The 10,610-nt window shown below is 42.1% G+C and overlaps 2 protein-coding genes across 3 annotated transcripts in view; one reads left to right on the top strand and one right to left on the bottom strand.

Moving 5' to 3' along the window:
* LOC146521283 (hemicentin-1-like) overlaps positions 1–6,992 on the top strand; it is a 107,226-nt gene extending 100,234 nt beyond the window's left edge. The window contains exon 15 of the mRNA XM_085148897.1: positions 6,914–6,992. The gene's annotated coding sequence lies outside the window, so the exon portion shown is untranslated. The remainder of the gene's footprint in view (positions 1–6,913) is intronic.
* Positions 1–10,610, bottom strand: part of LOC146521260 (polymeric immunoglobulin receptor-like) — a 525,395-nt gene that overhangs the window by 31,636 nt on the left and 483,149 nt on the right. The gene's annotated exons all lie outside the window — the stretch shown is intronic.

Genomic DNA, 10,610 nt, shown 5'->3' with positions numbered 1-10,610 from the left:
TTCTGAGAGACAGATAACACCAGGATCCTTTTTAGGTAGCTGACAGCTGGTAACTGTGCAGGGGCGGCTCTAGCAAAGTGTTGCCAGGGGGGCCAAGTAGCGCATTAACAGGCAGAGGGGGGCACAAAGAAATACTTTTCTCTCTTATTATCATTTAAAATGTCTCACTTTAATAAATAATTATCTGAATCTTACAACCAAAGTTTTTATCTGACGTAAAATGTATAGAAATCATACATATACCAACAAGACAATGTGCATCACTGTCACAACAGCCTTTGTTTTCATTCAAAGGCTTTATGGCTTTAATACCTGGGGGGCCCGTCTCTAGTGCCCGGGCCGATGTTTTGTCCAGTCCAGCCCTGCTGGTCAGTCATTATCTCCTTCGGGATACTGACTCAGGAGATGACCACAGTGCCTGTGCCGCACTCTTTGCAGAGATGGTGCACAGTGGCACTGCTTCTGGGTATCGCGCTGCATAATCCACCAGAACTAATACAAAGCGATAGCTGCGTGCACTCTGGTGAAGCGGCCCAATAAGGTCTATTCCAATGTACTCAAATGGGACCTCCATTAGTCTCCAGCCTTGGTGGTCCTGTTCTCATATTGTTCCTCTGCCACTGAGAGTACACCTTGAGGCCTCAGGTATTGACAGCTTGCTGTACTCCTAGGGACCTTTTTTCTTGTACCTTTCTGGAGCTCCAATAGTGCCAATAGTACCTTGATCTTGGCACATATATATATATATATATATGTATATATATATATATATATATATATGTATATATATATATATATATATATATATATATATATATATATATATGTATATGTGTGTATATATATATATATATATATATATATATATATATATATATATATATATATATATATATATATATATATATATATATATACAGTGGGGCAAAAAAGTATTTAGTCAGCCACCGATTGTGCAAGTTCCCCCACTTAAAATGATGACAGAGGTCAGTAATTTGCACCAGAGGTACACTTCAACTGTGAGAGACAGAGTGTGAAAAAAAAATCCATGAATTCACATGGTAGGATTTGTAAAGAATTTATTCGTAAATCAGGGTGGAAAATAAGTATTTGGTCAATAACAAAAATACAACTCAATACTTTGTAACATAACCTTTGTTGGCAATAACAGAGGTCAAACGTTTACTATAGGTCTTTACCAGGTTTGCACACACAGTAGCTGGTATTTTGGCCCATTCCTCCATGCAGATCTTCTCAAGAGCAGTGATGTTTTGGGGCTGTCGCCGAGCAACACGGACTTTCAACTCCCGCCACAGATTTTCTATGGGGTTGAGGTCTGGAGACTGGCTAGGCCACTCCAGGACTTTCAAATGCTTCTTACGGAGCCACTCCTTTGTTGCCCGGGCGGTGTGTTTTGGATCATTGTCATGTTGGAAGACCCAGCCTCGTTTCATCTTCAAAGTTCTCACTGATGGAAGGAGGTTTTGGCTCAAAATCTCACGATACTTGGCCCCATTCATTCTGTCCTTAACACGGATCAGTCGTCCTGTCCCCTTGGCAGAAAAACAGCCCCATAGCATGATGTTTCCACCCCCATGCTTCACAGTAGGTATGGTGTTCTTGGGATGCAACTCAGTATTCTTCTTTCTCCAAACACGACGAGTTGAGTTTATACCAAAAAGTTCTACTTTGGTTTCATCTGACCACATGACATTCTCCCAATCCTCTGCTGTATCATCCACGTGCTCTCTGGCAAACTTCAGACGGGCCTGGACATGCACTGGCTTCAGCAGCGGAACACGTCTGGCACTGCGGGATTTGATTCCCTGCCGTTGTAGTGTGTTACTGATGGTGACCTTTGTTACTTTGGTCCCAGCTCTCTGCAGGTCATTCACCAGGTCCCCCCGTGTGGTTCTGGGATCTTTGCTCACCGTTCTCATGATCATTTTGACCCCACGGGATGAGATCTTGCGTGGAGCCCCAGATCGAGGGAGATTATCAGTGGTCTTGTATGTCTTACATTTTCTGATGATTGCTCCCACAGTTGATTTTTTCACACCAAGCTGCTTGCCTATTGTAGATTCACTCTTCCCAGTCTGGTGCAGGTCTACAATTCTTTTCCTGGTGTCCTTCGAAAGCTCTTTGGTCTTGGCCATGGCGGAGTTTGGAGTCTGACTGGTTGAGGCTGTGGACAGGTGTCTTTTATACAGATGATGAGGTCAAACAGGTGCCATTCATACAGGTAACGAGTGGGGGACTGAAAAGCTTCTTACAGAAGACGTTACAGGTCTGTGAGAGCCAGGGATTTTCCTTGTTTGAGGTGACCAAATACTTATTTTCCACCCTGATTTACGAATAAATTCTTTACAAATCCTACCATGTGAATTCATGGATTTTTTTTTCACATTCTGTCTCTCACAGTTGAAGTGTACCTCTGGTGCAAATTACTGACCTCTGTCATCATTTTAAGTGGGGGAACTTGCACAATCGGTGGCTGACTAAATACTTTTTTGCCCCACTGTACCTGAACCAATGACTTGGTGGTGTTTCAGGGTAGGATAGCAAAGCCCTCTTTTCCACGTCTTCCATATACAAGTTGCCCACAATGGGTGAAACTGGGGAGCCCACGGCACACCCATGTTCCTGCCTGTAGAACTGACCCTTGTATGTGAAACAGGTGGAACTGGCACTGCATATATATATATATATATATATATATATATATATGTAGTGCCAGGATTGATTACAAGAAGGCCTATGACTCAATGCCCCACACCTGGATCCTGGAATGCCTAGAACTATATAAGATCAACAGGACCCTGAGAGCCTTCATCAGGAACTCAATGGGGATGTGGCGGAAAACACTGGAGGCCAACCTCAAGCCCATAGCACAAGTCACCATCAAGTGCGGGATCTACCAAGGAGATGCTCTGTCCCCACTGCTGTTCTGCATAGGCCTGAACCCCCTCATTCAGATCATTAACAAGACTGGCTACGGATACCGACTACGGAATGGAGCAGTTGTCAGCCACCTCCTGTACATGGATGACATCAAGCTGTATGCCAAGAGTGAACGAGACATCGATTCACTGATCCACACTAACAGGCTATACAGCAATGACATTGGAATGTCGTTCGGGCTGGAGAAGTGTAGTCGGATGGTAACAAAGAGAAGGAAGGTAGTCAGAACTGAGGGGATCAAACTACCAGAAGGCAACATTGCAGACATAGAGGACAGTTACAAGTACCTGGGGATCCCGCAGGCGAATGGGAACCATGAAGAGGCCGCTAGGAATGCTGCAACCACCAAGTACCTGCAGAGGGTTAGGCAAGTCCTGAGGAGTCAGTTGAACGGTAAGAACAAGATCCGGGCCATCAACACGTACGCCCTGCCCGTGATCAGGTACCCTGCTGGGGTAATAGGCTGGCCAAAGGAGGAGATAGAAGCCACTGACATAAAGACAAGAAAGCTCCTTACCATGCATGGAGGGTTTCACCCCAAGTCCAGCACCCTGAGGCTGTACGCTAAGCGGAAGGAAGGGGGCCGGGGACTGGTGAGTGTCAGCACCACAGTCCAGGATGAGACAACGAACATCCAAGAATACATCACGGAGATGGCCCCAACTGACAGCGTGCTCAGTGAATACCTCAGGCAGCAGAAACCCAAGAAAGAGGAGGGAGACGAGGAACCATCATGGAAGGACAGGCCCCTGCACGGTATGTACCACCGGCAGATAGAGGAGGTGGCTGATATCCAGAAATCCTACCAGTGGCTGGACAAAGCTGGACTGAAAGACAGCACAGAGGCACTAATCATGGCAGCACAGGAACAAGCACTAAGCACAAGATCCATTGAGGCTGGGGTCTATCACACCAGGCAAGACCCCAGGTGCAGGCTGTGTAAAGATGAGACAATCCAGCACATAACAGCAGGGTGCAAGATGCTAGCAGGCAAGGCATACATGGAACGCCATAACCAAGTGGCCGGCATAGTGTACAGGAACATCTGTGCCGAGTATAACCTGCTGGAGCAGGAGGAGTGGCACCTGGCTGAAAGGAGCAAGCGAGAGAGCAAACTAAATGGGGCCTAAGAAAACACCGACCGCTGAGGAAATTGAGGACATCAAAAAGTCACTGGACTTTTTAACTGAAGAAACATCAGCTATCAAGCTACAGCAGAAATATATCCTGGACATCGTCGAGGAGGTAAGGTCGCTTTGCAATCAGAATGCAGAGAAGGAGAAACGGATTGTCTATCTGGAGAGCAGGAGCACCTGGAGCATAAAAACACTTTATTTGTTACATTTATGATTAATGTATTTGAACGTAGATACAACACATTTGTGCTGGCCTTGGCTTATTAAAGTTCTTGTCTTGAACTTTGTCTGTGTGTGTTTCAGGTACTGCACTCTCAAAGACTGAATCAACCAGCATTGCAGCCATGGGTCACTGTGAGCATCACAGGTAAGGTTGAAGCTGCAGCTGTAAGGCCGGAGTCGCGGAGACCTGCAGCCACGTCACTGCTCTTCTGTTTAACGTAGAAGCAACAGTGAGGATCTGTGGCACAAGGACAGATGAACCTGCATTTGCTGGGTAATATGACCAAGATACAGTCAGTGGTTGGCCATAAGATAGGCTTCTTCTCTTCAGCTGCCCAAAAAAAAGGCTCTCAATCAAAACATAAACAGACCATCTGTAGTGACAGGGAAAAGAAGCCGTCCTCAAAACAGAAAAATTCCACCTGCTACTGTGGAGGAGTTGGATCAACTGATGAGAAAATATTTTTCCAAGCATAGTTTTGTTCTGAATAACCCATAATGTTTTAATTTAGGGGGGCATGTAAATAATTTGCATTTACTGAATATGTACTTACTAATTACCACTGTTCAAAAGTTGAAAAATTTATTTTTTTTACCATATGGGATAGTTGTTTAAAACTAAATATATTTTTTTATTTGTTCACAAATAAATGTGAACAGTTGTACTTTGACCTTTAACCTCTCTGCTCTGTGTTGTTTCCTCTTTCAGACCAGAAACACATCACAGCTGAGTCTGGATAGGACGTCACTCTGACATGTCGAGCTGCAAACAACAAGATCATAGTTGTAAAGTGGAGCAGAGCTGACCTGAGAGATGAATATGTGCTTTTGTACCGGGATGATCAGTTTGTTCCAGACAACCAGCATCCATCTTTTAAGAACCGGGTGGATCTGCAGGACAGACAGATGAAGGATGGAGACGTGTCTTTGATTCTGAAGGATGTGACGATTAATGATGCTGGAACATACGAGTGTCGAGTCAGCGTGGGAGGAACAGTCCGTTTGAATCTCATCAGCATCATCAACCTTCATGTTGATCCTCCAGGTGAGTGAGTAGAGTTGAGTGTGTGTGTGATCAGAGGTGAAGCTGCTTCCTGGTTGTTGATGTTTGTTTCTAAAGATGTTGTTGATGAGACTTTGTAGAAAGCAGCTGGTCTGAGTGATGTGATCAGAGTGCAGTAGATAATGTCTGACAGCAGTTTGAAGAGGAAACGGATTCTGTTCTGTTCTTCACTCATCACCTACCTGACAGCTGACACCTCACACCTGTTTCTCACCTGCAGCTCAGACAGGAGGACAAAAGAAAGACAGAAACACAGAGTGTAGATGAAGGTCTGTGGATTATAGACGATCAATAATCTGCCTGCTTGTGTTCAGGATCATTGATCAGCTACAAATGAATGAGCTTTGACTCAGTTTGGATGTAGAAATGTTGTTTAACCTCTTAAGCCTACCTGATCTCCTGCTTTTTGCCCCCGTATCAGGGGGCGTTGGGGCTTAAGAGGTTAAGTCAAACTGAGCTCTTTCATGTTTCTATGAACTTTGTTTTTCTTCCAGTCTGCTGCATTCAACACACACAAAGTGTGTATAACAACCCTCTCTGTAACTGATGCTGCTTATTTTTACACTCAGTAGGTTTCATCATCTTTTCATTAAATACAGCTGAGAGTGTTTTACAGTCACAGTGTTATGATTGTTATCAAACTACAGATTTATGGAGCTGCACACTCACATATTTCTGTCCGATCCTGATACTCTGATGTGTTATTGAACCTTTGTTACAGAACAAACATAAATAATGTTCAGCATACGTTACCATGGTGATTTAACCAGGTTGGTGAGAGAGACGACTCCGACTGTTTGTCCGACACAGCTCACTAACACATTACTCTGGCTTCATATTTAAATTCTTCTTTTATGAAGCACTTCACAGTCAAACCCACCAAACATCAACATGTTAACAAACTATGAACTGGAAATGCTGAGCATCAGGTTAGACCGAAGCTGAGTGTAGGAGGAGCAGCCGACAGCTGCACATGTGCAGATGCTCCTGCAGTCACACACACCAGTGTGACAGGAGTGTGAGAGAGATTAAAGAGAAAGAGACAACAGAACATGTTCAACTATGAAAACTCGACTTTAAAACATTTAAATAATTAAATTAAATCCAACATGACTAAAAAATAATAATTAAATAATAATGGATTGCATTTATATAGCGCTTTTCAGGACCCCTCAAAGCACTTTACAATACCACTATTCATTCACTCTCACACTGGTGGAGGCAGCTACAGTTGTAGCCACAGCTGCCCTGGGGCAGACTGACAGAAGCGAGGCTGCCATCAGCCCCTCTGGCCAACACCAGTAGGCAGTAGGTGAAGTGTCCAAGACTGTCCGAGCCGGGGCTCGAACCGGCAGCCTTCCGATTACAAGGCGAACTCCCAACTCTTGAGCCACGATCGCCCTTGCAAATGTCAAAGGAAATAAACAAAATATTTAAAGTCAATCATTCTCTGCTCTTATTGGCTGCTGTAGAAGTAAACAGTAGTACTTTGACCTTTAACCTCTCTGCTCTGTGTTGTTTCCTCTTTCAGACCAGAAAACCATCACAGCTGAGTCTGGACAGGACGTTAATCTGACATGTCGAGTTACAAACAACAACGTCAACAACGTGTAAAGTGGACAAGATCTAACCTGACAACAGAAAATGTTCTTTTGTACCAGAATGGTCTCTTTGATCCATCCAACCAGCATCCACACATTAAAAAAATGCTGAGTTACCATTAATGTTTGGGTTAAGATTTCTACTTCTTATAAAATTCACCATATAAAAACTAGATTGAAAACAGATTTTCTCAAAAAATCTTTTTTATTGTTTGTATTGTTCCTTTGGTGACGAATTCTTCTTCCTGATAGAACGAAGCCTTTTCCTGACACTCCTCCAGAAATCCAGTTGCTGGCCTATGAATTCTGCAAGGGCTAACCACACATCCTGTAATTTCTAAACAAGAGAAAAGGGTCAATAAAGTCAGATTTAAAAGATTATTTGCAGTGATTTGGTTAATGGCAAGTCGTCTGTAATCCTGGAGCGGCGAGCTCCAACACTATGGCTGACATTTGCTCAGAGAGGATGTCAAGAGATGTATTCTAAAGACACTTCTTCAGCTGAGAGTCAGAGAGTAGAAACACACACGCTGCAGTTTTTAATTGCAAGGGCGGTCACAAAGCGCTCGCACCCGAGAGTGTGGCTCAAGGACTGGCACTCTGCCACTGCCCTGGTCTTTATTTATATACAAGGGTAATGCAATAGTGAATACCTCTGTTTAAAGGAATGTTGGTGCGTATGTAGGAGTGTATGTGTGTGATTCTGAAGGACGTGGCTCCTCTTCTTGTTAGGAAGTGAAGATAAGAGTGTCCAGCTCTCCTCTTCCTGGTAGGGAGTGAAACTGCTTGTTCAGCTCTTATTATCGCTGTGGGAAGAAACTAAAAGACAACAGAACAAGTCTTTGGTGAACAACAGTCTAAGTCATCAAAAGGTCATCATGCAGTATTCTATCATATGCAAACTTATATCATTAAAGGTTTATACTGACTACTAAGTACAATTTTCTATTGACAAAACAACAACGAAGCAGACCAGTCTGTGGTTGTGAATGCTTGCAATTAATTGTTAAGAGATGGACTAAGCCAAGATCAAGTATTGTGTTTTCACACACTTTATAGTCCCATCTTTCATATAGGGATATGTGCTGGTGATTCTCAAGACTGGCACCACAAATATCCTCTCAGGTACACATCCTCACGGATGTTCTAAAGTTAAATAATTAAATGGTAAATGGCCTGTATAGCGCTTTACTAGTCCCTAAGGACACCCAAAGCACTTGGGGACACACGCAGTGATTATTGCACACTTTCTGTAAATCCAATAAACTTCATTTCACTTCTCAAATATCACTGTGTGTGTCTCCTATATATATATATATTTAACTGACACTTTGTATTGTAACAACCAACGATTTATACAGGAAAAGAATCACTATTAACAAGGTTGCCCAAACTTTTGCATCCCACTGTATATACTGAACATCGGTGTTACAATAGAGCCTTAACCATAACACTAAACGTACATTTTTTCTTCTTTAAATATAGGATTTAATTTACAGGGTAATAAAGAATTGGTTTCGGTTTAGAATGAATTTACTTATAGAATCACATAACACTGTATTCTAAAATAAGTGTGCACATTTTAGTTTACACTGTTATGTATGTCTGATTTAATCTTTCTTTGATTACCTCAGTGGCAGCTGCTCCCAGTCCCTTATGAGCTGTAAATTGGGTCATACATGTTTTGTGTGTTCTATGCCTCTCTTTGTTTTGTTTGTGTTTCCTGCTGCTCACACACAGCATTAGAAAAGCCTGAAAACTCAGTGATCACCTCAATGAGCTCCAAATGTTTGCATGTAGGACCGAGAGCAAAGGTCAGTGTGTGAGTGTTTCTGTGTATTAAATAATAAACTACTGGATTAGTCTGATCCTGTTACCATCCTATTATTTCATCAATGAGTCTCAGTCACTCATTGTAAATGACCTCATTAATATTTTCCTTCGTAAATTGTTTCATACGTGCATATTATTCTGTTCTAGCTTGGACACAGCTAATGTTTTTATTTGGAAAAGTGTAGAACGACCAGGTGTCAAACATCAGTCGATGTAAACTATACAGCAGCATGAGCGGGCACGCTCCGTTTTGCATAACTATTTTTAAATCCCGGTAGATTTGCAACCACGTGAGCTAGCGCAATAATTTTTTTTGCATATGATACCGGAGGAGTTGTACTTACATCTTATGCCATCAGCTTGTCCTCGGTCACAGTTTCCTTCCACATATAGTTTTGCAAAAACTGCATAAAAAGCTCTTGCAGCAACAAAAACATAATATTCCAGAAACACGCTTTGCCGATCCGATCAGCTGTTTGTAGCACTTCCTACGTCCGTCAGCGCGAACTATCACATGTCCGCCATGACCTGCCCGAAACCGGAAGTGACGTCATTTTGCAGAAATGTACTTTTTTACCATCAGGGCCTCATGAGCCTATACTGGTGTGTTTAAAAGTTATCTTTGACTTTATGACTTTCTGTGTCGTTTCTGGGATGTTTAGAACTCAAATTGCACTGCTGGAAATAGTTTATTTTGATGATTTTCGTTTTTCCTGCAGTATATAAAAATTGGTGTATTTCAAAAATAAAACTATGAAGACACTCAAAATTAATTTCCTGTGGTGGGAAACTATATATATTACAAAAAACAACTTTTTTGTATTTACAGTTTTGAGGGATAAACCTCTTAAATTTCTTTAACTAGAAATATATGTTAAAAAACAAAAACGATTTTCAATTTTTTTGTAGTTTATTGGACTTTTTTGAAATGTATGAGTTACTATGGACTTAATGCATACATATTATTAAAATATGGGCTATAACAGTTGTATTGATGTATAGCAACTTGAAATGCTCCCAAAAATGGCTCCACAGCATGTAAACATATAATATAAGCTCTGGCGGACTTGGTTCTATGGTAGGTCTTAAAGGGTTAAAGGTGTAATCATTTAAAGTAATGAATTCATTTATGATTAATAAAGAAAAAGGTTAAAGGTTTGAGTTACCAATGGTAATTTTATTGTGTACATTTTGTAGCTTTTACGGTGTGATCACATTCAAGGCTGTTCAATAAAAGGATTGTGACCCATCAGTTTGGAGACCATCTTTTCATCCTGGGATGCTGTGCTCGTTTCTTCACTTTAAATGATTCCTTTTTTAATTTGTGTCATTGGCAGAGAAGATAAATCATGTGAAGTTTATCATGCTACATGTCACCACAGATTTAAATGTAGATTTGATGTCTCTGTGTGTTTGTTATTAACACTGTGGATTTTTCTCATATACTGAGGTGTTACGTCCTGTGAGGCTGTGGGAGTGTGTGGGCGTGGTGTTGTCCTCTTCCTCTCCTCCTCCTTCTTTCTTGTCCCTCCCCTTGTCTCTCTCTCCCCCTGCCTTCTTCTTTAGGACACACCTGCTGCTCATCTGCCCTCATTTACCACCAATTACCCTCCAGAGGTAATATAAGCTGCAGGAGCCCAGTGCAAGTGGGAGAGGCTTCTGGTGAATATCCTCACACGGATACCTGCTAATCAGTAACATCTAGATACAGTCGATAGCTGTGTCCCATTTCAGGGTCTGCACGCTTGAAGTACGCACACTACGCGTACTACATACGGTGCGTACTATAAGTAC

This window comes from Neolamprologus multifasciatus, chromosome 3 (genome assembly GCF_963576455.1).
Source record: "Neolamprologus multifasciatus chromosome 3, fNeoMul1.2, whole genome shotgun sequence".
In the NCBI taxonomy this organism is placed as follows: domain Eukaryota; kingdom Metazoa; phylum Chordata; class Actinopteri; order Cichliformes; family Cichlidae; genus Neolamprologus; species Neolamprologus multifasciatus.
The sequence above is the reverse complement of the archived record's forward strand: the minus strand, read 5'-3'. Positions and strand labels throughout refer to the sequence as shown.